This window comes from Equus przewalskii, chromosome 1 (genome assembly GCF_037783145.1).
Source record: "Equus przewalskii isolate Varuska chromosome 1, EquPr2, whole genome shotgun sequence".
NCBI lineage: Eukaryota > Metazoa > Chordata > Mammalia > Perissodactyla > Equidae > Equus > Equus przewalskii.
Window position 1 is genome coordinate 133317908 of NC_091831.1, and position 26670 is coordinate 133344577.

Consider the following 26670-nt stretch of genomic DNA (forward strand, 5'->3'; position numbering starts at 1 on the left):
GGCAGCGGTGGGAACCCGAGCATTTGCTCCTCTCCGTGGGGACGGGGCTTTACCCCATTGTCAATCTGTGGACATTCATGGAGCATCTATTATTTGCCATGCCCTTTACCAGGAGCTGGAGGCGTCACCAGGAATCAAAGACTCTAGACTTGCCCGTGAGACGCTTGTGATCTAACTGGGCAACTAAGAAATCCCTGATGAGGAGAGAAGCAAGGATACAAGGCCACGAGCTCAAGTTCTATGTGAGGCTTATGGACAACAAACGTCTTAGGAATTTTTAGCTGATGTAGTCTTAGAAAGGCTTCTCAGAGGAAGCAGACTTTGATGCCAGCTTTGAAGAATGGGTGAGAGTTTGCTGGGACAAGAGGGAGAAGCTGGGTGTTGAAGGTGGGAGACAGATTCTTAATTTTTAAGCAACAATTAATTTGTGCTGACCACATGATATAGTGTGAGCACTCCTTCATTCATTTGCTCAGGCAACATGTACTGCATGCCTGTTATGGGCCAGACACTGTCCTAGGAGCCTGGGGAAGTTAGATTCTAGGCACTTTCATATTTGTATGCCTCATTCTGCAGAGAAGTGAACTGAGGCCCGGGGAGGTTAAATGACTGGCCCAAGGTCGTTCAGCTAGTGCAGGGCCAACCTGGTGGTTTGACGTTGGTCTTCTGATCCTAATTGTGGTGCTTTCACACATCAACTGCTGGAGAGCACAGGTGAAGAAGGAGAAACGAGCAAGATGCATTTGGGAGACAAAATATAGGTCAGTCTGTGAAAGACAAATCGGGCACCAGACCTGAGGTCTCTTCTAGTTGTCCGAGCCACATACCTTAGTAACAAAACAATTCTGTAAAAAAGGATGACATTTCTGGGGTCTGAAATTTCATGCTTCATGCAACTGGTATTTATTTTTTCCTGCAAATTACAATCTGCGTTGACATTATTAAGGAAATCACATGGACCAGCAGAAAATGAAGAATCCAATTGATTATTTTTATTGCTGTAGAAATCCTTTGTAGGCGGGCTGGGCAGAGACCCAATTTCATTTGCTTGTAATATTGCAAACGCTGCTAATTGCCTATCTTTGGTAAAGGATAGAGACAAAGGAACAATAAAAGGTATTTATTAGAAATTTTGTTTGGACAAATTGCTTTCACATCTCAGTGGCCTTCATCTCTGTCCAGAACACCCAAACTCCAGGACAAAACTAAATGACGGTCATGACATCACCTTTCCTACTGTTTGTACAGTTGTTTCCGCAATGTTGCTAAAGTACCATAGAACTGATTATTTTCAGGCTGATTTTTTTTTTTTTTTCTGCAGAGGTTGAACTATCAGTGGATTGCCATTCAATTCAATTTAGTAGTTACAACAGTCGGAATAACTGCACTGCGTCTTAATATGTGGGTCTCATGCATAAGTCACGTTGTTTGCCAGCAATAATGAGCAGACAAGCTGCCAGGAGACTGAAAATCAGTGCTCAATACACAACTGGGTCTTAGAGCTTGGAGAATGGGAATTCATGAAACATTTGAGAGTCCAGTGGACCCTGCCTTCAGCTCTGGGGCCCAGAGCCCCTCAGAATGTGGGCCACACGGTTGGTGCTTAATGAATCCTTATGGACACAACATTCTTTTAATGCTTATGAAAGTTGCCTTAACTCTCTAGTCTGATGTACATTTTTCCGTTCATTCGTTGATTCATTTATTCACTCCAGAGAGCTCAGTGCTGTTGAAGGTATGAAGAACCATTCACAGTCTTTGCCCACTGAATTATAACCCTGTAAAGGTTACAAAACACATGCACGCTAATTCTAGTAGCGCAAGGTGGCAGTGGGCTGAGGCATGAAATCAATGCCCTTGGGAGAGGCGCATGCCATGGGCTGAGAACTGGCTCTTGGCTCCTACGACTACCGACTGTGTGACCTTGAGCATTTGCATAACCTCCCTAAGCCCTGGTTTTCTCATCTATGAGATGGGGATAAATCACAGTAATATCTACATGATGGGGTTGTTAGAGGAGTAAATGCAAGAGAGCTTGTGAGTGCCTGGCCCTCAGCTCAGGAAATACAAGCTATAACAATAATAATTACTTCTACCTTGGAGGCAAGGCAGGCGGTGGTAGGAGTTACCAGAGATGGCTTTCCGATGGGCCACGCTTGGGTATACTGAGCTGAGAACATGGGCCCTTAAGGGGCAGGAGCTAAAATCCAGAGCCTGGGCGGATGGATAGAGGGTGGGTGCAGGGTGCACGGCCCTCTGACTAGAGCAGGGGCAGGGATATGAAACTGGAAAAGCAGGTGGATCAGGTCATGGAGGGACTTGTGCACCTCTGCAGACTGGCATGTGGTTCAGTTTTCCTCAAGAATTAGGCCAGTCCTCATATGCTGAGAGGAAGTGACATGGTGAAAATCAGTTGCTTGAGGCCTGGCTCCCCTGGAGATCCAGTATTTTATCCTAAAAATGAAATTCGGTCGCTGCTTAGCTGGGCAATTCCCTAAATTAAAGGAAGCAGACATCACAGGCATTGTCTAATTTGACATCATCCGTCTCTAAGACGCAGGGAGTTTCCAGCAGGGGCAGCTGGGGGGATGGAGACGCATCTTTCACAGACTTCAAGGGAGATGCATGATGGATGATTTTTGAAACTTTTATTTTCCTCTGTGTGGAGTTTTGTGCCCTTTAAGATGACACAGTGAATATTTTTCCCCCCCAAATTATATATATATACAGTGACTGAGGTCGCTGTAGGGCAGGACCGACTGTTCGAGACAACGCCGCTCTTGATGGGCACAGATGCCTGATGGTTGTTGGGGTGCAGGAGGAACCCTGGGCACAGTGCAATCCAACAGAAATGGAAAGGCTACAGAGTTCAAGGCCAAACGAACTTTCCTCTGCTCTAACTGCTCCCAGGCAGCAATCGTAGAACATTTTTACAGCCCCCCAAACACGGGGACACACACCACCCATTTGATTCTGACTGCAGCCCTGAGACGAGGGAGGTCTCAGCCTTGTTTCCTAGGAAACTGAGGCTCAGAGAGGCTAACTGGCTTGTCTAAGATGCCACAGAACTAGCACCTGGCAGAATCGGGGCTTCTGCGGGTCCAACTGCAAACCCTGTGCTCCTTCCATGACACGATGCCTCTGTCCTTTGGTATGCAGCCAGTAGAATGGGGACCATGCAGGCTGACGGTCTGACTCCCATGCATTCTAGTTTTAGCTCTGTGTGAAACACTATAACTGTTTGGGCCTCAGTTTACCCAGCTGCATGACAGAGAGGACTGACTCCCACTTACACCTATGATGCTATCCCAGAAGGAGGGCGTAACTACTTGGCACGTACGTAGAACTAGAGAGGAATCAGTCCACGTTGCTTCCCGTGAACTGTGTCCCTTGGAGGATGGTAGCTAAAATGTGATATTAGACTAAACGGGACAGAACAGGAAGCCTCCGTGACCACGTGTGTCCCCGGATATCTCATTAGGTTCTGCTCTGAAAGAACCTGACCTGCTTTCTTCTCAGATGAGCTCTGGGGACCACCTGGCACGCTGCGCATCGGAAACAAAGAACCTGGGCACCAGGCAGATGGATCTGGGCTGGAAGCCCGAGTCCGTTACTTCTGTGCTGACCACTTAGCCCTGCTGAGATTCAGTATCTTCATCTGTAAAATGGGGACATAAAGGAATTCCTTCCTCCCAGGGTTGTTGTGAGAATCGAGACAACGCGTGAACTGTGTTTGGCACCCTGCCTGGAATAAGAATTGTCCCCTAAATCATCTGTCACTTTTATTGCTAACGTTTGCTCAGTGCTCACCCTGTGTCAGGCACTGTGCTAACCACTTTCTATAAATTAACTCACTCAATCCTCTTAAATGACATCATGCAAGGAAAGAGCTTTACATAGCTCCTGGTACCTGGAAAGTGCCCAGAGTGGTACCTATTGTTAACACAATGTCTTGCACAGTTACACCTGCCCAGGTCTGGGCCCTGTCCTGGACTACAGCTTTCTTGGGGACCAACGCCATGGCAGCTTATGTGGTCCTTCCACATCTCCCTTTCCTGGGAAACAGGAGGGGGACAGTCACCTCTGCTTTGAGGCCAGGAGGGTCAGGGAAGGTGTGAGGGAGAGAAGATACTTGAATTGGGTCATGAAGGCAAAACAGGAGCTTGTTGGGCAGAGGAGCGGAAGGCGGGCGTCTTCAGGAAGCTGTAGGTCATTGGAGATGGTCCGTGGGCAGGCAGGGGCCTGATGGCGGAGGGCCCTGGCGGCCAGGCTAAGTTGCATTTTCTCTGGAGGCCATGAGGAGCTATTGTGGATTTTAAGCAGGGCAAAAACAGGACTCAATGTGCATCTTTGAAAGATCACTAGGATGGAAGGGTGGAGGCTGCATGGGAGAGGGCGACCTAAGGGCGTAGAGCAGCAGTCCAGGGAAGAGGACAGAAGCAGTGGGGGTGTCGGGGCTGTGAGACACATAACGGGGTGAGGCTCAAGCGGACCCAGTGGGGGGCTAGGTGTGGTACGAGGGAGGGAGAGAAGTCCACGGCGACTTCCAGTTCTCTGCCTCGGCAAGGGCTAACAAGGGAGGGCTGAGCAGGGCCATCGGAGGTGGCGTTTGAGAAATCTTCAGCCCCCTCCACAAGGGGGAGGTTGGTAGACAGAGGTGGGCACTCCTCTGCTTTGGTGGCTGCACTGAGGCCCTGAGTCCACAGGGACCTGGAAGCTGTTCCCTCACACGTGTGAGGGTGGCCAGGAGACTCGCCAGCAGGCTCTGGCTGCCCCTGTGAGGGAGTGACTTTGTGTCCATGAGGGGACGAGGACTGTGTGCTGAGAGGGGAGTTGAGGGACCTGAAGATGTTTAGCCTGGGTCGGGGGTCCCGAGAGGGGCTGAGGAAGCTGTCACCGTCACAGTGACCCTTCATGTCTTCACGGAGGGGATCTAGTTCTCTGTGTCTCAAACACCAAACTCTCACACAGGAGGGAGAGTCAAAAGGTGCTGCATCTGGGCTCAACGTAAGGGAGACTTTGTTTCCTCATCTACAAGATGGTGACAAATTACCTATGTCAGGGGTGGAAGGAAAAATGTGTGTCAAGCGCTCTTTACTGCTCCCGGCATGGAGCATGTGCCCCTGTGGAACTGCCCCCTCCTTCTCCACCTAAGGCCCCCGTGCTCCTCTGCTCCAAGCCCCTGCTGGAACTCTCAGCAGAAGAGGGACAGTTGCTTCATGACTGATGTAGAAGGGCTTTGGATTAAATGGCTGAGGTGTTACCTTCCCATGCCAAGACATTCCTGGCTGAGTAGATGGGTCTGCTGTGGCTCCCATGTGTTTTAGCTGACAGGGAGTCATTAATAAAAAAGACGGCGAATTTCCTTCCACCTGGATTTCCTTCTACACAAGACAAGATAAAGAAGGTAAAATGGCTGTAGTCCCTCAGGAGAACTGGGTGCCTGGCCCTGACTTGTCTAGGTTGGGGATGGTCTGGACCCTTCATCTTTCTGGAGGCACCTTGGTGCACTGGAATGAGTGAGCAATTTAGGGTCAGGAACCTGGGGTGAAGCTCTGTCTTTGTCCCTTACCAGCTCAGTGACCCCTGGCAAGTCACCTAACCTCTAAGACGCACGTTCCTCCCTCTCAGTGTTGTTTAAAGGATCGCGGGATATGATGTATGCAAAGCCCCTCACTGTGCCTGGCATATAGTAAGTACACAGGAAATTTTAGTCAGATCTACAGCTGAACCAGCTGACGTGAGAAAAATATTAACTGGAACAGTTTCTCCTCCTCCTACCTCCCGGCTGCATCTTCGGATGCTGTCCCCAGACATTTCCTCTGGAGTTCTGTCTGTGGGTTGTCATTTTGTCTGCTTGCCTTTCATCCTCCTAAAGTCTCACTCATCGCACAGGAAGTGGGTGGATAACGGGCTTCTCTCTTGTTCCACTGGCCTCCCCGTGAGTCTGTTTTGCCTCCCTCACCGCGGGGGCTTCTCACACCCTCTAATGAGTGTTTTCCTTTCAGAAATGGCATATTTTTAGACAAAAGCATTTCCTGTGGTTCATCTCCGACTCTCTGGCAGATCTCTGATTTCTCATCAGTTTTCCCCGCCTCTCTCTGGTCACATCAAACCCACTCCAGCAGCATGCGCACAGGAAATGCAGGAAGCACAGGCTCCCTGTAGCCTCCTCGGCTCTGAGCTGATACCCAGTGCTCAGGGGCAGGGCCTGGACTGGGGCTGGGGTGGGGGATCCTTGAATGGGGCGTTGAGTCTGAGTAGTTGGGACTGCAGTGGATATTTCTTCTGGCCTCTGTCCTGCCCCGCCCTGGTTGTCCAGCTCTCTTCTGCCAGTACTGGAGGATGAGGCTGGTGGTGGTGGTTTCAAAGTTACCCAAAACACTCACTCTCCTTAGTCAAACCCAAATTGAAAGACCCTCCGCCCGTCTTATTAACACCGTCGTCAGACAGACCTGTGTTTGAATCATGGCTTCTCCATTGACCAGCTTGGTGAGTGACTCAAATGCTCTAAGCCTCAGTGTCTTTGTTTGGGAAATGAGGATACTATTAGTGAACCCCACGGGACCCTTGTAAAGATTATATGAAATACCGTATGTGAGTAAAGTGCTTAGCACCCATACCTGGCACTTAGTTGCTCTTATCATTTCTAATTTAAATAAACACAATTTAGTTATAGTTACATTTTAAATGTATAACATTTATAGTTTTATAATTTATTATTTAATTGTAGTGATTTATGTATGTGCTTGACTCCCCTCACAGACTGTGAGACCCTTGAGGGAAGGGGCTAGATCTTTGTCATCTCTGAATACGAAGGGCAGAGTGAGTACCCAGTAAATGTCTGAGGGGCTGGGGACTGTGGCCCGACACCTTCAGGAGCCCGAAATGCTTAATTGCTTTCATCAAGTATGGAGAGCTCACGGCCCGTGCAGGGATGCTGTGCAAGGCACGGAGGAAGGGCAGAAGTCCATGCCTGGCCTCTGCCCCCGGGGAGCTTCAGTGGGGAGTTGGGCAAGAGTCAGAGGAACCCAAGGGAATGGCATTCCAAGGAGGGAAAGGGCATGTGGCTGGACCAGCTCGGAGAGCATGGCCACTGAGGACAGCTGTGATTGGGTGAGGGGAGTCTAGGTAGAGGTGAATTTACTCTGCAGCAAATGAAATTTAAATTTTAGACCGCCCCCTCCCCTTACATGACCTCTTTTGTACTTACTTGCCTAATTTTGTATTTGTAATTTTATATTCTTTTATTTATTTATTTTTTTGCAGGGAAGATTTGCCCTGAGCTAACATCTATTGTCAATCTTCCTCTTGTTTTTTTAGAGATTGGCACCTGAGCTAACATCTATTACCAATCTTTTTTTTCTTTTTCTCCTCCCCAAAGCCCCCCCAGCACATAGCTGTATATTCTAGTTGTATCTTCCTCTTTTTTTTCCTCCCCAAAGCCCCAGTGCATGGTTGTATATCCTAGTTGTAAGTCCTTCTAGCTCTTCTACATGGGCTACATGGCAACTGACAGATGAGTAGTGTGCTTCTGTGACCGGGAAGCGAACCCAGGCCACTGAAACGGTGAGAGCGCTGAACTTGAACCACTAGGCCATCAGGGCTGGCTCTGTAATTTTGTATTCTTAAAGTGAGCATTCCCCCCTCATCCCAAACTTATGGGGCTTCAGGTTCCGCCATGTTCAGAGGGGAGCTCTCCTTGGTCTGTACAGTGTCCATGTCCACCAATTCCTCTCTTCTCTTGGGGAAGTTCTGGGAAGGCAGCACCTGCCTTTTTCTCTATCCCTTTCTTGGTCTTCTCTAGGAGCCTTATTTGTGAATAACTAGAATCCACTGGGCCGTGTTTTCACTAGAGAGCAGGGTCAATTGGCTGGATGGAGTCCTTCAAGGGCCAGGGTCTTCCTCTGTTTTAGGCTGTAAACATGGTAGCCAGGCCTCCTTGGACAGGCCTGGATGTCCCCAATTCTCTCATGCTGTCCATTTGACTGGTGATGGGGTGAGGGAGACAGCCCCAAGATTCTCAGCCTCCTCACCTGAGCCAGGTGGGCAAGTTGTGGTGGCCCTTTTTTGGAAGCTGCTGATCTTCAATTCAGAGGAGCTGGAGCAGAAGGCCTCGCTACGGCATCAGCCCCAAGCCAGATTCCCCTGTCCACCGTGAGGGGGAGAAAGGCTGACACTGTGTTCTTTCATAGGTAACCAGTACTCTGTGTATGGGTGTGACCCTGGTGGGCCAGGGAGTGAGCGTAGGATCTGTAAGACTCCAACATGCTCACAAAATGATGATCTCTTATACCTTCTAAGTTATAGAATAAAAATAAAAACTATAGTGAGTCAATGTTTAATGCTTATCATACCTTGTCATTACCTTTTCAGATCAAGCAGGATAACCCTGGGTGTGGACAGGGGCGGCAAAGCTGAGATATGTTAAGTAAATAGCATGAATGCTAGTATGCCCACATAAGTGGGCGTGAGAAGGAGGGCTTGACCAGGCAGAGGATTCAAGGTTCATAGGAAGGAAAGAAACCAGTTGACTGGGAGTAGTAGATTATGAACCACACAAACCTTGATGAGGTACAAATATTCCCAGCCTGGGAGAGTTCCATGGTGTCTATATGGAGCAGCTCTGTAGGTCCGTGGTTCTCAATTGGGGCTGTCTTTATAACTGAATGCCAACTGGTCTGGGGTGGGCCTTTGCGTTATTTAAACCTACCCTAGATGATTGTAATGTGTGTCAAGTGTTAGAACCACTGCCACAGTTAAATGGTGTCAGTAGGTATTATGACGAGTTCCCAACGAGAAAATGCAACAGGGCTGGAAGGGTCAACTCATGCTGGGGATCACTCCAGATCTGTGGACCAGCCATCTCAGGAGTTAGATCAAGAGATAAATTATTATTCCATAGAGCAGTGGTTCTCAAACTTGAGTGTGCATCAGAGTCCCCTGGAGGGCTTGCTAAAACCTGATTGCTGGGCCCCATCCCCAGAGTTTCTGATTCAGTAGGTCTGACGCCACAACTGACATGTCTGACAAGTTTCCAGGCAATGCTGATGTTGTGGGTCTGAGGACCATACTTTAGGAGCTACTGTTGTAGAGGACACGGATCCTGGCTCTGAGAGACACTGCTGGGGAAGCGGAAAGAGTACAAGTCTAGGAGGCAGAGGACCTGGATTCAGGTCCTGACTTTGTTGTGACTCATGTGTGTGCATAGGGTGAGCCATGTGACCTCTCTGAGCCCAGTGTCTTCATCCATAATCTGGAGGTAAGATGAGCTGCTTTGCCTATCCCCAAGGGTTGAGTGGGATAATTAGTAATAACTCTCTCATCGGGCACTTACCAGGTACTAGGCATTTTCCAAGCATTATTTCAATTAATTTTCTCCACAATTCTATGAAGTAGGTCCTATTATTCTTATTTTCCAGGCTCAGAAACTGAAACCTTGTCAAGAGCATTGTATCAGAGGGGGTTCCGGCTGACCCCAGAGCCCAAGCTGTCAACCGTGGAGCAGTCCCTGACCCTTGGTGGGAGACCCTGCGAACACTGAGATTTGCCAAACAACCATTAGCTGTGGTTTTTCTAAGTGGTGAGCAGGAGGTGATGTAAGGGATAGCTCATGGGCAAATTACACTGCAACAGTGTGCAAACCCCAATTAATTCAAGTCTGGGCAGATCGGGAGGGTTCCAAAAGAAAACACATCAATCACTCAGTTACTCTGAGAAGCCGCCACTCTGATAAGACGTAGGTATTAATTAGGAGGAAAAGGGAGGAGAGCAAATAGCCAGCAGGAAGACCAGAGGGCTCTGTAAAGGCCCGAGGAAGCCCAGGGAAGCCGCCTCTAGAAAACCTGGCAGCACATCACAGACGCTGCAGCTGATTCATTAAGTCAGAGTGTCCATCTTGGGGAAAGGGCAGCTTTGAAGAAAGAAAAAAGTGCTTACGTGAGGGGACCAGGAAAAGCCACCAAGTGGGACCTGAAATGTGCAAATCAGATATCGTGAGCTCAGGCGCGACTCAGGGGAGCTTACAGAGATGAGAAACCCAGAACCAAACGTTCTGCACCTCAAATCCCCTTGTTTGAGAGACAAGTACCTTCTGTTTACTGGGACAAGGTCCCATGTTCAGGGGTGGGTGGGACAGATGGTCACTGAAGGCCATTGCAGCTCTCAGTTCCAGTGACCCTCTCTAAGCTGGATTCATGCTTCATCGGTCTAGCAGATTTCTTTCCACGGGTAAGCAAGCGTTTGTGTGGGAATACAGTGAATGAAAAACATTTTAACTATCAGAAAGAATCTGACGAAATTTCATGCCAAGGTTTATTAGGAAAAAAGTTGTTACAACTATGACACATGAGTAGGAAGGTTGGGTAACAAATTACTTTATAAAAAAACAGGATTGTTGTGAGGAATCAGATAAGGCAATGCATGTCCAAAAAGTACTTTGACAACTGGAGTTATTATTCATTAGAATAAAGGCATGGACAAAAATTGAGATAATTTTCTGAATGAAGAGATGTGAAAAGTGACTTTACTTAGTAATTGCAATAACTGCTGGAGAAGCGTTTTATAAGATATGGAAAAAGAAGAAAGAATCCATGTGCAGAGATAAAATACTCAGCTGATGGTGCTGATGGAATGGGGTTATGTGAATGGGGAGAAGAATGACCTTCAATGTGGACAAGGTCATGATGTGTTTAGCAAAAAGTAACCCAAACAACATATAAAGTGGGTGGCTCTGACCAGGGAAGAATTTCTGTCTTGTAGCCTGTGGCTCACCTGTGATGCTAGTTTGGTGAAGGTAGGTAACGGAGTATTTAAAATAATCTAGATCCTTAGAACTCACAGGAGCCATGGAGGTAATGGAGTCTATTGGTCACTATAATTTTATAGCTGATAAAGCTGAGGCCCAGAAGCTAAGTGGCTTGTCGAAGGTCCTATAACTAATTAGAGACTGCATTGTATACAAGATGGAAAACATTAGTCTACATTTCCTGAAGCCAAGCTACCTGATAAAGGCCACCTTAAAGAGTGTGGGGAATGTCCAGAGTCTCTTTAGGTTTCTTGAGGTGGAAAGTTGACCAAGTGCTCCTTCAAAATGCCCCATTCCATCATTATAAAAGACAAATCATTGAGATGGATAGTTAGACACCTCATGAGTAGTAAGATTTTCCAAATAATCTTATATAAGTGATTCCTTACAGATCACACAGACAGGACTTCACAGTACAATCGCAAATGAGTTTAGAACCAGCACAATGCTGACAGCCCAAACATCTGTTGGTTTTGGGAGTAAGTCTTCCTATTTTAGAACCAGCATTTAATCATCAGGAGATGGGACGCAATAGAACTTCGAAGGATTTTTGGATACCCGCCAGAAGATCTAACTCCTCGTCCCTGTGTTAACTAGAAGTGACAGACACTAGGGGCGATGATTTTCTCTCTAGTTTCATGAGTACCGATAGCTAGTTTGACCACGCACCACAGAAAGTAGAGAAGGTGACAGAGGACAGAGAGCTTTGGCACTCTTCTGATGAGTTATTGGTGACGACTGCACTCTCTGACTCTAACTTCCTAGTCCCTGCACCCCCGGACTTGTCCAAGCCTTCTTGCGCTAGCTGATTTCCTAGGCGCATGGGTACCTGACCAAGCTTTTCGCCCCTCCCTCCAGCTTACTGCATGCTCTTTGAACTCCGTCCATTAGCGGTTTGATCTGCGACCCTGCCAGACTCACACCTCCCAGCCGCCCTTAGTTGGACATCTGGTCTTTGCCTCTTCTGCGCAGCCCAGCCCTGCGGGTCAATGATTTCCCATAATCTTTATTTAATTGGGCACCCTAATCTTCCATTTAAAACCTCTTCCATTGGTCCTGTGGAATTTCACAGAATTACCTCTAAAAGTGATTTTTAAACTATTAAATCTGCATTAGGGCTATGTAAGAGCAGAGTCTGGGTCAGAAGCCAGGTGTAAAAAGTGTTGGCATTCATAAGTACCAATTTTAAGTAAATACAATCAATCAGTAAACACACCCTGCTCCAAAGTGCAAGGAGCTGAGGTCAGGGAAGAAGGAAAATGGGGAAATGACCTCTTCCGATTAGAAGGACAGGAGTGACAGGGGCAAACGTGGAGCATATGTGATAATCTTCTTCCTCTGGTCCCTGGAGGGAGAAGAGATGGAAACTCCAAACACTCAGGGAAGTGACAGGGCTGCAATGGCAGGGGTTTTCCTCACTCTACTGCAAACAAGTGACAGGAATATTCTTTTACTTGGAGTTTGAAGGTAAAGCAGAAGAAAGGCCCCACTTGTTCTGATGCCTGGTGAGGCCACCGAAAGTTCTAGAAAAACGAGAAGCCTGGGAGGGACTGACCCCAAGAAGGTGGAAGGTAAGTTAGAAAATTGTGCTCTACTCACATCAGAGAGACTCAAAGACTGGCTTAGGCTGTGAGAAACAGTAAGTAAAGAGCAGCGGTTCAGAGGCTTAATGTTCATATGTCTTTAAATCTTGCTCCAAATAACATCTTTATTGGTACTAGTTAAGTGTTGGTTAACATGTGCTGTTTTAGTGAAAAGCCCTGTTCAGCTCTAGTTGTGTGGGAAAGCAGGCTGGTCTTTGGCTGGGTGGCCGTGTGGATGGGGAGTTGGGTTCTTTGGAGCCTCATTCAGTCACTCAGGTGGCCTCACCCACCCACAGGTGTTCATAGCACTTCCAATACCAGCGTCTATCCTAGGAAGACGCAAACCTGATTCCAGGAGCACCAGCCTGGGAAACTCCAGCCAATAGGATCACAACAAAGGCCACAGTCCTTAAGACGGAAAGGGACAAGTACACAGAAGGATGAAAACTCAAGTAGGTGGCAAGCGTGTGCTTCTTTTATCATGCTCTTTTTAACACAAAACAGTGCTTTTGGCAATTTTTTTCCCCCAAAATGAAAGCTTTGGATTTCAAATGGGATTATTTGCCTTCCATCTGTGTTTTCTCTACTGTTCTATTTTCTGATCCATTACTTTCATCTATTTTCTGATCCATTACTTTCATCTTTGAAACCTGTCATTGTGACTCTTGTATCAATGTAACTATCACTCAAAAAGCTTTTTACTTTTTGGGTCAGAAATGTTTAATATAAGGCAATTTGAATCATTTTATTTGTATTGACCTCATATTTGAGAGTCATGCAAGATGTACTGTGAAATCAAATGTTCAAAGATAATAAGTACCTTTATTTGACTTTTTTTCTTCCAGATGAGCACAACAGCTGAGGGTGCCTAAGAGAGTGATGGAAAACTGGAAAAGCTGGCAAGGACCCAATGCTGGGTCCCTGAGGGAGAGGGCAGGAGGGGTTGGAGAGACGGGACTGGAGAAGATGAATACTTGCTCAACCTCAAGGTGGAGAGGAGACCTGACGGATTTTTCTCTCACTTTCCTGGTGAGAGAAGGAGCCTGGCAGACCCAGGCTGGCGGCAGGGGCTCAGATGGGAGAGAGGAGCTGGTGGCGAGAGGCTGGGAGCTGAGGCTTGAAGGTGAGCAACAGGTGGGAAGTTGGACACCTGGGGTGTCGTATTAGGGATGCAGCACAGCAAGAGAGGGGTGAAGAGGAGTGAGAGAGCGGACGGGGAGAGAGCAGGGCAGATTCTGAAGGCTTGATTTGGTCTGGGTCATCGACTTCTCCAGTGCAAAAGCAATTTTGGCAAAGCTCCCTTGAAAAGACTTTGATCAGCCAATTAAAATATTTGGGGAACTTCCCCTGAGAGTAGCTAGCCAGGTTGTAGGACCCCAGAACATAAGCCTTAGTCTCCCACTGAGCTTGCTGATCTCCTAGTTTGCACAGACTGCTGCCTATGAGACAACTGGCAAGAGAGGATGAGGCGTTAGAATGAGTGTGAAAATTATGGGACGGACCAGGAAAGCCGCATATGCTTTATTGGGATAGCTCCTTTAATCCCAACTGCAAGCTAGTGTGGTTAGATGAAGAGACTGAAGCTCCGAGAGCACTCCTTAGGACTTCCACCAAGGTTGTCAGTGTGGGGTCCCAAATTCAAACTCAGTTCTGTGGACTGGAAAGCCACTCTCTTCACACATTGCCATGTGGACTTTGAGTCAGAACCCTTGGGTTCGAATCCTGGCTCTGCCAGTTACGAGCTGTGTGATTCTGAGTATGTAATGCAAGCACTTTGAGCCTTAGTTTCCTCCTCTGATGGCTGGAGATCACAGGATTGTTGGGAAACAGAGAGAACGATTCACATTTGGGGTTCAGCACGATGTCTGGCACTGTAAGTGCTCAGGACACATTAGCTGCAAGGAGCACAGTATTCAGAGAAGCGGGAGGATCAGACGCCCATGGGGGAGGCGAGACCTGAATCAGATCTTAGCAAGTGAGTGAAGCCTGATAGAAATAAGCTAGAAGAGTGAAGTGGGGCGAGTTCACTGTTTGAAGCAAGTGTTCCTGAAGGAGTAAGAGGAGGAGGGATGGCAAGATGAAATACTAAGGCTGAAAAGGGGTGGTGTTGTGTGGTTGGTTGGTTGGTTGGTTGGTTGGTTTGAACTCATCCTCAGATCAAATGGTGTAGTGAGGGTGGTGAGGGAATCTGACTGCCCACTGGGGAGACGGGGACAGGCTACCGCCCTGATGCAAAATGGCCTCTGCATCCTGGGAGAAAAGGTAAAGGACTGTGGGACTGAGGTCAGGCCCCTGGGATATCGTGTGTGTGTGTGTGTGTGTCTGTGCATCTGTGTAATTGTAACAACCAAAGAAGTAAAGCAGTGTGTGGGGGGTCACGTTTCTGGGCTAGTTCCCACCATGCTTTCACTGGGTTAGAAACAGTAATTACCAGTTTTCCTTACTTTTCTTCACTCCCCTCAAACACAGGCTGACACAAGGCCTGACCAGACATTAGAAAAATCAAGACTCGTGGTGGTGGCTGGCGTGACTTAGATCTCGGCTAAAGCCCGCCACCCAGCATCCTGTTTTGTCTGTTTGTTTTGGTTGGGAGGAGGTGCTAGCCCAAGACATGTGGCACTTCCCTTCTCTCTTTCCCTTGGTCCCCAATCCCCTGCCTGAGAGGACCAGTAGTGGCACCTGCTCAGGGCCCACGGGGAACCACAGCTTGGGAGTCTGTTCTTTGCTCTTTGTCTTCCATGGTTAAAGCGGCTGGCAGGCAGCAGGGCAGAAGCAGTCAGGAGGGAGGCCCTTTGCCACAGTGGGTCTCATCTGTCACTGGGGACCTGGCCCTGGCTTCCACTCTCCATAACAGCCAGCTGCCCCAGTGCTGCTCCAGTGGGGTCCTGCTGTGAGGGAAGAGGTTGAAATCAACTTCTGGGCTTCTCCTACCATGATTTCAAAAGCGAGGCTGAGTCTGCAGCATTCTGGGGCCCACTTAATCATATAGGAAGAATTCCAGAGCTTGTGCAACTGCAAATGAGTACCAAGAATAACTCCACTGACCTGTCTTGGCAGGCAGGGCCCGGGAGCAGAGCTGGGCTGGTCCTTGAAGGGGTTCTGTGGGCCTGCTCCCTCTGTCTGGGCCTGCAGAGGCCAAAGCTCAGCCAGTGGGTTCCCTTACGGATTGCTTGGGAGGGGAGGATAATCTGGAGAGGCCCCTAGCCAGGGTTATGCCCCTCCCGCCTAGGAGGAGGAAGCCAAGAGCTGCCACGCAGGTGAGAAAAGCAAATTGGTAATTAGCCTGCTCCACTGAGTCTTACTTCTAAGGTGCTGGCTTCAGGTCAGCGAGGTCCCTCTGCCCCGCCGAGTTCTCTCCTCTTGTGCTTAGAATTAATTTGTCTAGGTGGGCACAGAGCAAGGGAGGGATATTTATCTTTTTTTTTTTTGAGGAAGATTAGCCCTCAGCTAACTGCTGCCAATCCTCCTCTTTTTGCTGAGGAAGACTGGCCCTGAGCTAACATCCGTGTCCATCTTCCTCTACTTTATACGTGGGACGCCTACCACAACATGGCTTTTGCCAAGCGGTGCTATGTCTGCACCCGGGATCCAAACTGGCGAACCCCAGGGTGCCAAGAATTGGAACGTGTGCACTTAACCGCTCTGCCACCGGGCCAGCCCCTGATATTTATCTCTTTAGCTTTGGTCTGGGGTCCAGTCAGGGAAGAAGTGTGTGTGTGTATAGGTGTGTGTGTGTCTAAACCAACAGGATGGATTACAGACAAGGCAGAAAGTGGACTAGTGGTACCAACTTTTCAAGAAGGACGTAGAAAGCCTTTATGACAAACACTAAACGTGATTCTGTTTAGTGGGATGGGGTGGGAGCCAGAAGGACCGCTCTCCTGGACCTGGATGTTTATTCATTCATTCACTCAATCAATCATATTAATCCACTCATCAACATTTATCTGGCACCCACTATATTCCATGCCCTGTGTACAGATTGGATGAGGGCCTGGCCTCTTTCTGCCTTCAAAGTGCTCACAGTCCTACCGGGAAGGTGGAAATATGAACAAGCAGACAAAAATGTATATAATAAATACAGTGTGACACATGCAAGAAATAGGCAGAGATGGTAGAAGCAAAGAAGACGGTGGGCCTAACTCTGGGGGCAGAGAGTGACCTTTGGCATGCGGTTTAGATGAGGAGGTATGGACACCAGATGGGGAGACAAGGGGATGGGGAGCATAATACATTCCAGGACTTCTAGGAGCAGGCCTGGGCTGTGGGGAAACAGTGGGAGGCAGGTGTGGATGAGTGGGCACAGCAGGGCATGGAAGTTTTAAGGAGGAGCTGGAATCTGGAAGTTGAGGGGCATTTCAACCAGGGAGAGGAGGAGGCATCCTGTGAAGGCCCACGTGAGTGAAATGCAGAGGCCAGAAGGAAAGTGTTGTTCTTTCCTTCAGCACACAGCTAGGAGGCAGGTAGGAGGCATGGGGATTACGTACACCCACTCTGCACTGAAGTGGCCTGAGTTCAAATCCTGACTGCCGGCTGCCAGCCCTGTGGCTCCAGGCAAGTTCTTTTGCCTCCCAAAGCTTCATTTTCCTCATCATGGGTGATGATGATAATTATATGAGTGGGGCTGTGGTCAGGATTGGTATTTGAGCACTTGGTGGGGTAACTGGCACAGCCCTCAGTAAACGTCATTACTCCAGTCAATCTCTGAGTGCTCCTAGGCTTTCCTCTGAAGTGTTTCTTGTGTCTCGCTTTGACCTCTCTTTTGCAGCAGTGACCACCATGACCTCTGCACCTGAGCATTGCCCTCTTCACCCCACATCTGGATTTCTGCACCTCTGTGAAGCTGGTCTTGCTGTCTGGCTTTCTTCCCCTGTAACCAGCCCGTGGACCAGCCCCAAGCAGATAGCCCTTTGCTCAAAAGCCTTGACACTCCCTATTTCAGAGAAGCACCGGATCCCTTTACAGATGAGAAAACCAAGGGCCAAAGAGCTAAATGACCTGGCCACATCCCACAGCTACTTGGCCCTGGGGTCTGGGTCTCACGACTCCTCCCCATACGCCTTCCCTCTCACAGGCCGCCCTGTTTCCCCAGCTCCCTGTACTGGTGCCCTATTATTCCCAGCTCCAGAGCTTCTCCAACCCGCCCTGGGAGATACAGAGGCAGGGAGGAAATGACCTGCCTGAGCCCTGTAGTCCTTCACTTTGAGTTTGCAGCCCAGCCCTGCCCCTTTCTAGCGGAGTGATCTTCAACAACAAAGGTGAGTGTCCTGAGTTTCCCAATCACTGACAGGGCTGTATGAGAAGAGCTCCCTGCAGTGTGGGAGTGAGGGTGGTCGACGGGATTCTACCCTCAGGGAAGGGCTTGGTGGAGTGTCTGGCTCTGGGATGTTGATGCCCCTTCTCTCGAGTCAGGTGGGTGGTCACCGGCTCCAAGAGCCCGCCATGACTGTTTGCCACGCTGCCTTCCATTGGCTCTTCCTTCCTTCCCCTTCCGGTTTACGTACCCCCAGTCACCCAGACAGTTAGCACCCCTCCCTTCCCCACGAGCTGTTCTCTGGCTCCTGAATTCCCCAGAGTCCTTACCTTACTGCTTCACCTACAGATTTAGAACTCCAGAAAAAAGGCCACAACTTTATTTCAGAACTAGTTTTAAATCTCCTTAAAGACAGAATCCAGGTTGCTGGTGGACCAAGGCTCCAGGAGCTGAGGGGTTTTGGGTATTTTGGAACAGGCTTGAGTGGTGTTCATTAGGAGTTGAAAGGACTTCCAGAGCAGATCCCACAGGACTGTCCTCAGACAGCTACTTGGCGGCTTGGAAGCCGAGAGGCGGCGACCCACACAGCCTTGCACGGAGCCTTCAGGATGACCCCCTAGAGTGGTTTTCCTTTCTTAGGAAAAAGGAGGAGGCCAGTTCACGTCAGGTGTGGGCCAGCTGCACCCACACCTGATTGCTGTTCTGACCTCAGCGGAACCCAGGGGTCCTGTCCTGGGCCTGTGTGCCAAGGAGGAAGCCGCGCTGCTTGCACAGGGCCTGTGATGCCGCGTGATAACTCCATCCCTCCCCAAAGGGTAAAGAGCTGGAATCTGTTCTAGTTCCGGCGGCCTTGGGTAGAGGGTGTGGATTATCCAGTTCCTTCCTGTGACAGCTGCAGACGCAGCCAGGACACAGTGCACAGAGCCCAGGGCTGTTTTTTTTCCTCACTAGGGGCCAAGCCCAATTTGGGGGAATGTTTATTTGTTTTCTTATAAACATAAAAATCTACTTCTGTGACGTGAGGGAATACTAAACACCTGTTTGCGGGTGGACTCTTATCTTGTGTGTTTTTTCCGTTTTCAGGAGTGGGTGGGACTTTCTCCAGAAACTGCTGCTTTCCCAGAAAACTGGACGGAGCCTGTGACTTGTTGTGTTGTTTTAGCTTTTGATTTATGCACGCGTGCATTTATTGTTAACTCTCTCAAAGGGATCTCAAAAGGGTAAAACAATGAGGCCAGTTCCCCCGAAGCTTTGAAAAGATGGTTTCACTCAAACTTAGCAAAGGACTAAAATACAATCTCACCAGCAAATATTCACCCCCTCAATGAGCACTATCCAAAGCAGGGTCTCTAAGAAGACACTTTCTGTTCACTTCCTGTTTGCTGGGAAAGGTCAGAGGTCTAGATTTTGACTAGATTTCCCAGCAGTCTTCTTGTGCTGAGACAGGCCAGGCCCATCTTACGTCCACAAAGCCCTTGGCTGTCAATGACTGAAAGCTGTTTTTGTCCCAGCAGAATTAGAAATACATATCTCACTTAAAACTGTGTAGCGAGTCCCTTACCTCTGCCTCCTAGGCGTCCATAGCCAGAGGGAGATTTGTAGCCTTCTCAATGATCTATGACATATTAACTTTTCCTGTTAAATATTCATTAGAAAAGTAAAGAAGCCATGGACGTAAAGACCTCAGTGGTGTATTGATGGCAGGCTTTGGGGTTGACCTAATCCACAACTTAAACCATCTCCTAAAGACCAGAGAAACAGTTGGCAAACAGCCTTTTTCAGAAAGGTAACTTCCTTTTTCCCCATTCTCTTGGGAAACTGGCGTCAAGGACAAGGGACAGGAGTGGGACTGGGATAGAGGTGGGTAGTACTCGCTGTGTAATCCCTGGGGCATAACGATGACCCAGATTCCACTTGGAAGAGCTTGGAAACAGGGAGTCCTTTGGTTTCTGCGCTTTTTCTCCCGGGGAAAGGGGCCACAGAGTGTTATTTGGCTCCGGTGGAAAGCTGGTCTAAAAGCTAAAAGCACCCAAGACAGAGGGTGTAGAGGTGGGAAAGCCTCAAAGGAGACTTCTGCTTTGGAAGGGGTCATCCCAGATTTTTTGACTTGAAGGAAAGAGCCAGGGATGAGGGCAATCTCCCCACTGTAAATGATAACAACAACGTGTACACCAGTATAAAGAACAGTCCTGGTGGTTCTGGTTGCTTGTTTTCATCTGCCTGGGTTGGGCACGAGGTGAAGGGACTTGGTGGGGAGGCCCAGCTGTTGGTCTCACCATGGCATCTGTCCACCTCACTCAGGGAAATCCAGTTCCCAGCTTCAAAGGTCAGCTTGTGAACGTCACATTTAATAAGCTCTTCTTGATGACTCTATTTAAGATTTTATTCTTCTTTTAAGAAGCGTGGCACAGTATAGGTGGGCACAAATTTTTCTCCAGAATTGTTCCTGTCTCTGTAGGAGTAAAAAAAACTGAACTAGGTGTTTATTTATTTTTTTAAAGCTCTCCAGCTATTGGGGACAGCAAGGACTTTTGCCATTTAATTTTTCTTATTATCCAGCTCATGAAAATGTATTTCTTAATCCACTAGCTACAGATGCTCCTGATCAGAAAAAGCATAAACCGATATGTCCCCTCTACTCCAGGAGCGTATAATTTAAGACTAACAACATGGCATATACACAGAGAGACGTGCAGAAAATACTCAAAGAGCCAGCATCAGTGGCAGGATGAAGATGCAGGCTCTGACCCAAAAGGGAGAGGAAAGAGAATGGTGTGAATTCCAGAGGCTTCTAGGTATTTAGGCACAAGATGAAAATTCTCATCTTATCCACTTCAGTCAAGTTTATATGGAGAAAATGACCAAGCCAGTGTCGTCAGCCCTTTTGATGCCCAAATGGGATTACCTGGCTGGTTTGGCGAGTCAAGATAATAACAACGAAGGTGACTGATCACAAAATGACATGGCCTTACTCGTAGAAAGGCCTTAAGGAGAAGATGGCTTTGGAGGTCTCACCTGACATGGGGGGCAAGGAAGTGGTCCAATGCACTGAGGGAGATATTCCAGGTGTGTGGTGTATACAGAGGGAAAAAAGCATTGCTGCTCTGGCTCTGCCCTGGAGAAGTGAGTGACATATAATAAGCTGGGTGCCCCGTAAGCGTTCTTGCTCTCCATGGGCAATCCTCCTTGAGGGAGGATTAGAATCTTCATGCTCGGAAGCCTAGGGCTGCTCAGCCCACATCACCTGGGATGAGCCCTGGCCTCACGTGACGGTCCTTGGAGGCTGAGAAAGGAAGTGTGACGTCCTGGGTGTCATCTCAGCTGGAGACTAGTTTCTACCTTGCTCTGCACCCTTGGGTATTCCATGTGACCTCCTTAGTTTTTATTTCCTTATTAATAAAAGAAATGAGTTGGACTAACTGTTCTCTGGATCCCTTCCGATTTTCCAATCCTATGAATTAGGTGCACTTTTAAAAAAGTGTACTTCTTTAGTTGGGAAAACAGCAATGACGAAGCCGTAAAAGGACAGAGAAGCTCTTGTTTTTCTCAATTCCTTCTGCCTTTGTGAATGTGGAGGGGGGCACCTTTTCAACCTGTGCTCAGGGGAGTGAGCGAGAGGAGACATCCACCTGAGGCTCAGGGGTGGGGGCAGATCGCCTGTGTGGACAGGGCTGCTTCAGACCATAGGGCTGGCGGGCATCAAGAGTGGTTACCCGTGGACTCCTACAGTCCTCTCTGGAGAGGGGGATCATCCCTGGAGTGCTGGTCTCCACTACCCCCTCCTCAGCACCTCCCTCCGGGGGCCTCTGGGCTGCCTCAGGCCACGTGTGCTGTTCCTGGCTCTGGCTTCAGGTTTATCCCAGTGCTCTAGGGCTGCCTGCTTTTTGCCCTTCCTACCAGAAAAACTTGTTTTTTTTCACGATTATCAAAATACTACACACAACTTCAGAATAATAGAAAGGTACAGAAAAGTATTAAGAAGCAAGAAAACAAAATCAGCTATACTCCTATCACCCGGAGCTATTTACATTTAAGTGCGTTTTCTTCTAATGTACTTTTTTTCCTTAACACGAATGCACAAATTTTGTAACCTGCTTTTCTTCCTGCTCAGCCTTATAGCATGCTTGCGTGCCATTCAGTGTATCTGGCCCCGCTTCGTCTCCCACTGCTTCCCTGTGCTGGCCCTCTTCTCTCGGCAGCCATGACAAGGTCAGGGTATTCCAGTGTCCACTCCTTTGCCCGTGCTATTTACCTGCCTAAAGGGTAGCCGCTCTGCATTCATTTTTAGTCCTATGACTCTTTAGGGCCCTTTGTCCTCCATGCAGCCTTCCAGGGCCCTCCTGATTGGCTCTCCGTGCCTGACACCCCTCCGCATCCTGGCCTCTGGACCTGCTTCTGGTCCTTAACGTCTGCTGCTCCGGACAGTTAGGTCTCTCTTTATGCAGCTGCCCCTCAGGCAGGAGTGTGATGGGAAATATTTAGCAACTGGCTCCCTGGGAAAAATGTATGCATATATGTGCATACGTAAGTTTATTGTATATTTTATTGATATCAAGGATGTGTGTTATGCAATTTACAAATAATAATAAAATATTTAATACTCTTTATTGTAAACTCCATATAGCCAATTGATTCCTATAGAACGCTCTCAGGGATTTTTGCAGAACTTTTGTATTGCTAGCCTCCTCGTTGTTGCAAATGATAAACCTGTATAATTCTGATATAAATGTGGGTCGATATTTTCATTTACACTAATGAGTAAGATAAAAATGAAACAATGAAGATGTGTGTCAGAACTTCAGTCATTAAACAATGACAGGAACTACTTCTTTGCTGTATCAGATAATTGATTTTGAATCCTGGGAGAATATCACCTCAATTTTTTGTGCTCTTCACAACTGGAACAACTACAGACACAATACACTTTTAAATTTAATCTTCATTATTAACATTTTCTCCCTGGCTTTCTTAAGTCTAGACCAAAGGCTGGCAATTTATGGCCTGCCAAATCTGGCCCACCATCTGTTTTTGTAAATAAAGTTTTATCGGAACACGACCATGTCCATTTGTTTATCTATTGTCTATAGCTGCTTCTGTGCTACAATGGCAGAGTTGTGTAGTTGCAGCAGAGACTGTATGACCTACAAAGGGAAAAATATACACTACCTGACCCTTACAGAAAAGGTTTGCTGACCTTTGCTCTACACAGTGAACAAAACAATAAATCAAGCCTTGATTAATGACATTTATTTATATATATGCATTTATTTATGTAAAATACATTTGTAGTGTTTGCCAGTTTCCACATGTAAATACAATCACCACGGCTGCTATTAAGCTACCAGGGTGATGTCACTAATGGAGAGTTGAGAACTTGTACTTTACTACATCCTTATATAGTATTTCCATCATAAGTGTCAATAAATGTCAATAACCTGAAGAACAGAGATAATAGGAAAATGTAGGAAAATTATGAAAAATCATTTTCATAATTCCTGCAGGGGCACTTACATTTCATAGATGTTTGGTGATCGCAACACCCTGGACCTGAGCACGTGTTTGGACCCACACACCGTGCAGCAGATGGCAATGGGAAACCATTGCTGTATTTTTCCTTCTTTTTTCTCTCTTTCTTTTAAACTTTTTTTTTTTGAGGAAGATTAGCCCTGAACTAACATCCACCTCCAACCCTCCTCTTTTTTTTTGCTGAGGAAGATTGGCCCTGAGGTAACATCCATGCCTATCTTCCTCTACTTTATATGTGGGACGCCTGCCAAAGCATGACTTGATAAGTGGTGCATAGGTCTGCACCCGGGATCTGAACTCGCAAACCCCGGGCCACCGAAGCGGAGTGTGCGAACTTAACTGCTGCGCCACCAGGCTGGCCCCTCTTTTAAACTTTTTAACCTTGAAAACCCTATGATGAGACAGTCCAAAATGAAATACGAGATAGTACTGGAAGACAAGACCCCCAAGTCAAAGGCACTCAAACAGGTACTAGGGAAGGGCAAAGAACAGGTACGAATAGCCACTGTTGCTACGGCGAAAGCCCGAAGGACATCTAGGGGCTGAAATGCACAAAGGAGAAAGGAAAGTCCCACGGCGTGCCACACACACAATTGGAGCAGGGAACGTGAGAGGCATGGACTAAGGCAAGCTGGAAATTTTAAGGCAAGAAATGGAATGTTTAAATACTGCAGTGCTGGCGCTGTGAACTAAAATGGCCTGGGACGGGACACTTTCAGACAGCTACAAAATGTTCAACTCTGGAAATGACAAACTCAGAAGAAACGGAGTGGCTCTAATACTGAGCAAGGCTCGATGTATCACAGGCAGTTAGGGGCGCTAATGCAAGGTCTGACCGAATAATATCAATCAGACTTCTGGGAAAACCTATTAACATAACCATCACCCAAGTCTATGCTCTAACTACGGATGCTGAAGAAGATGAAAGTGAACATTTTTACACAAGTATCCAAGAAGAAATTGATCATACACCCAAACAACACATGCTGACAGTTATAGGGGACTGGAATGCATAATTAGAAAATACATTGGAATCAAACATTGTCGGAAAATTTGGACTAGGGGTCAGAAACGAAGTGGGAGACTGGCTTGAGGATTTCTGCAAAGCCAGCAATCTGTTCATTGCAAAACTTGCTATAAAACTTGCTTCAAGCAACCGAACAGACGGCTGTCTACATGGATGTCACCAGATGGCCAAACCTGAAATCAAATAGATTCTGTAATTGGAAGCAGGAGATGGAGAAGCTGTATTTTCTCTGCCAAAACAAGACCAGGAGCAGATTACGGTTCTGACCACGAACTGTTCATATCAAAGCTGAAGCAGAGCACTAAAAGGACGGTAGTGCCAAAATATAATGTAAACGGCATTCCTGATGACTTTAAAGTCCACATAAAAAACACATTTGCATTGTTAAACTTCATTGACCGAGAACCAGAAGAACTATGGACTGAAACCAGAAATATTAAGGAGGAAGGCAAAAAGACAACACTTCAAGTAAAAAGAAAGGAAAAATTGTGGGTCCGCCCAGTGGCGCAGCGGTTAAGTTCGCGTGTTTCGCTTCAGTGGCCCAGGGTTCGCCGGTTCAGATCCCGGGTGCGGACAGGGCACTGCTTGGCAAGCCATGCTGTGGTAGGTGTCCCACATATAAAGTAGAGGAAGATGGGCATGGATGTTAGCTCAGGGCCAGTCTTCCTCAACAAAAAGAGGAGGATTGGTGGCAGATGTTAGCTCAGGGCTAATCTTCCTCAAAAAAAAAAAAAAAAAGAAAAGAAAAATTGTGATGGTTGACAGAGGAAACACTAAAAATTGTTGAGGACAGCTGAGGTGACAAAAAGGAGGGTTAGAATCCTGAATGCAGTTTTTCAGTGACCATCACTTAGAGACAAAGAGAACTACTATAATGACCAATGCAGAGATGGAAGAGAACAACAAAAAAAGTAGGAACAAGAGGTCTCTTCCAGAAAACTCAAGAAATCAAAGGGAAATTTAAACCTTGATTAGGAATGCTGAACGACCAACAGGGAAGCACGCCATCTGATCAGGAGAAAATACTGTGAAGGTGGAAACAGTGTATGAAGATCTAGACAGAAGAGGTGAAAGGATGACAGATGTCTTTGAAGAAGATTCTTATGAGGAAGAACCTGTAATTCTTTTTTTTGTTAGGACAATTAGCCCTGAGCTAACATCTGCTGCCAATCCTCCTCTTTTTGCTGAGGAAGAGTCGCCCTGAGCTAACATCTGTGCCCATCTTCCTCTGCTTTATATATGGGACACCTACCACAGCATGGCCTGATAAGCAGTGCATATGTCTCTACCTGGGATCTGAACCCCACATCAGACATATCCAGCGAACTCCTGGTGGCTGAATTGGAGTGTGTGAACTTAACTGCTATGTCACCTGGCAGGCCCCTAGAACCTGTAATTCCTGAAAGTGAAGTGAAAGCTGTCCTGAAAGTCCTGGGAAGAAATAAGTCACCGGGGTGGATGGGATATCAATAGAATTATTTCAAGCCACAGAGACTGAATTTGTCAAAATCCTAAGAAGAATATGCCAACACATATGGAAAAGAAAACAATGGTATACAGACTGGAAACAGCCAATATATATCCGGATCCTCAAGAAAGGAGATGCCAAGGAGTGCAGTAAATATAGGACAATTGCTCTCATTTCCCAGGCAGGTAAAGTGATGCTTAGGGTGCTGCAACCAAGGCTTTTACCTTTTATGCAACAAGAAATGCCTGCTGGGGTTGGCCCTGTGGCATAGTGGTTAAGTTCATGCGCTCTGCTTCAGCAGCCTGGGGTTTGCCGGTTCGGATCCTAGGCACGGACCTACACACTGCTCATCAGGCCATGCTGAGGTGGTGTCCCGCATAGAAGAACTAGAATGATCTACAACTAGGATATACTGCTATGTACTGGGGCTTGGGGGAGAAAAAAAAAGAAATGCCTGCTATCCAAACTGGATTTGGAAAAGGGAGAGGCACATGAGATCTAATTGCGATTATTCATTGGCTAATGGAGTGCTCCAAAGAGTTTCAGAAGGTTAGTCTATGTTTTATAGACTTCAGTGAAGCCTTTCACTGCATGGATCGTGAAGAGCTGTGGGCTGCTCTGAAAGAAATGGGTGTGCCTTAGCGCTTGATTGTCCTTATGCATCACCTGCATCTTGGACAAGAAGCCACTGTCAGGACAGAATCTCAAGAAGCAGAATGGTTTCCTCTAGGCAAAGGTGTCAGACAAGGATGCATTTTATCTCCCTGTTTAACCTGTACACAGAACATATCATATGAAAGACGGGGCTAGACTTGGATGGAGGCGGCAACATTGGAGGAAGAAATATCAACAATCTAAGATATACAGATGACACCATCTTACTGGCAGAAAGCAGTGATGACTTGAAATGACTTCTGATGAAAGTGAAAGAAGAAAATGCAAAGCATTTGAACATCAATAAGACAAAATCGTGACTACAGAAGAACTATGCAACTTTAACATAGA

General features: G+C 47.4%; 1 protein-coding gene across 2 annotated transcripts in view; it reads right to left on the reverse strand.

Moving 5' to 3' along the window:
• Window positions 1–26670, reverse strand: part of LIPC (lipase C, hepatic type) — a 161053-nt gene that overhangs the window by 89925 nt on the left and 44458 nt on the right. The window lies entirely within an intron of this gene.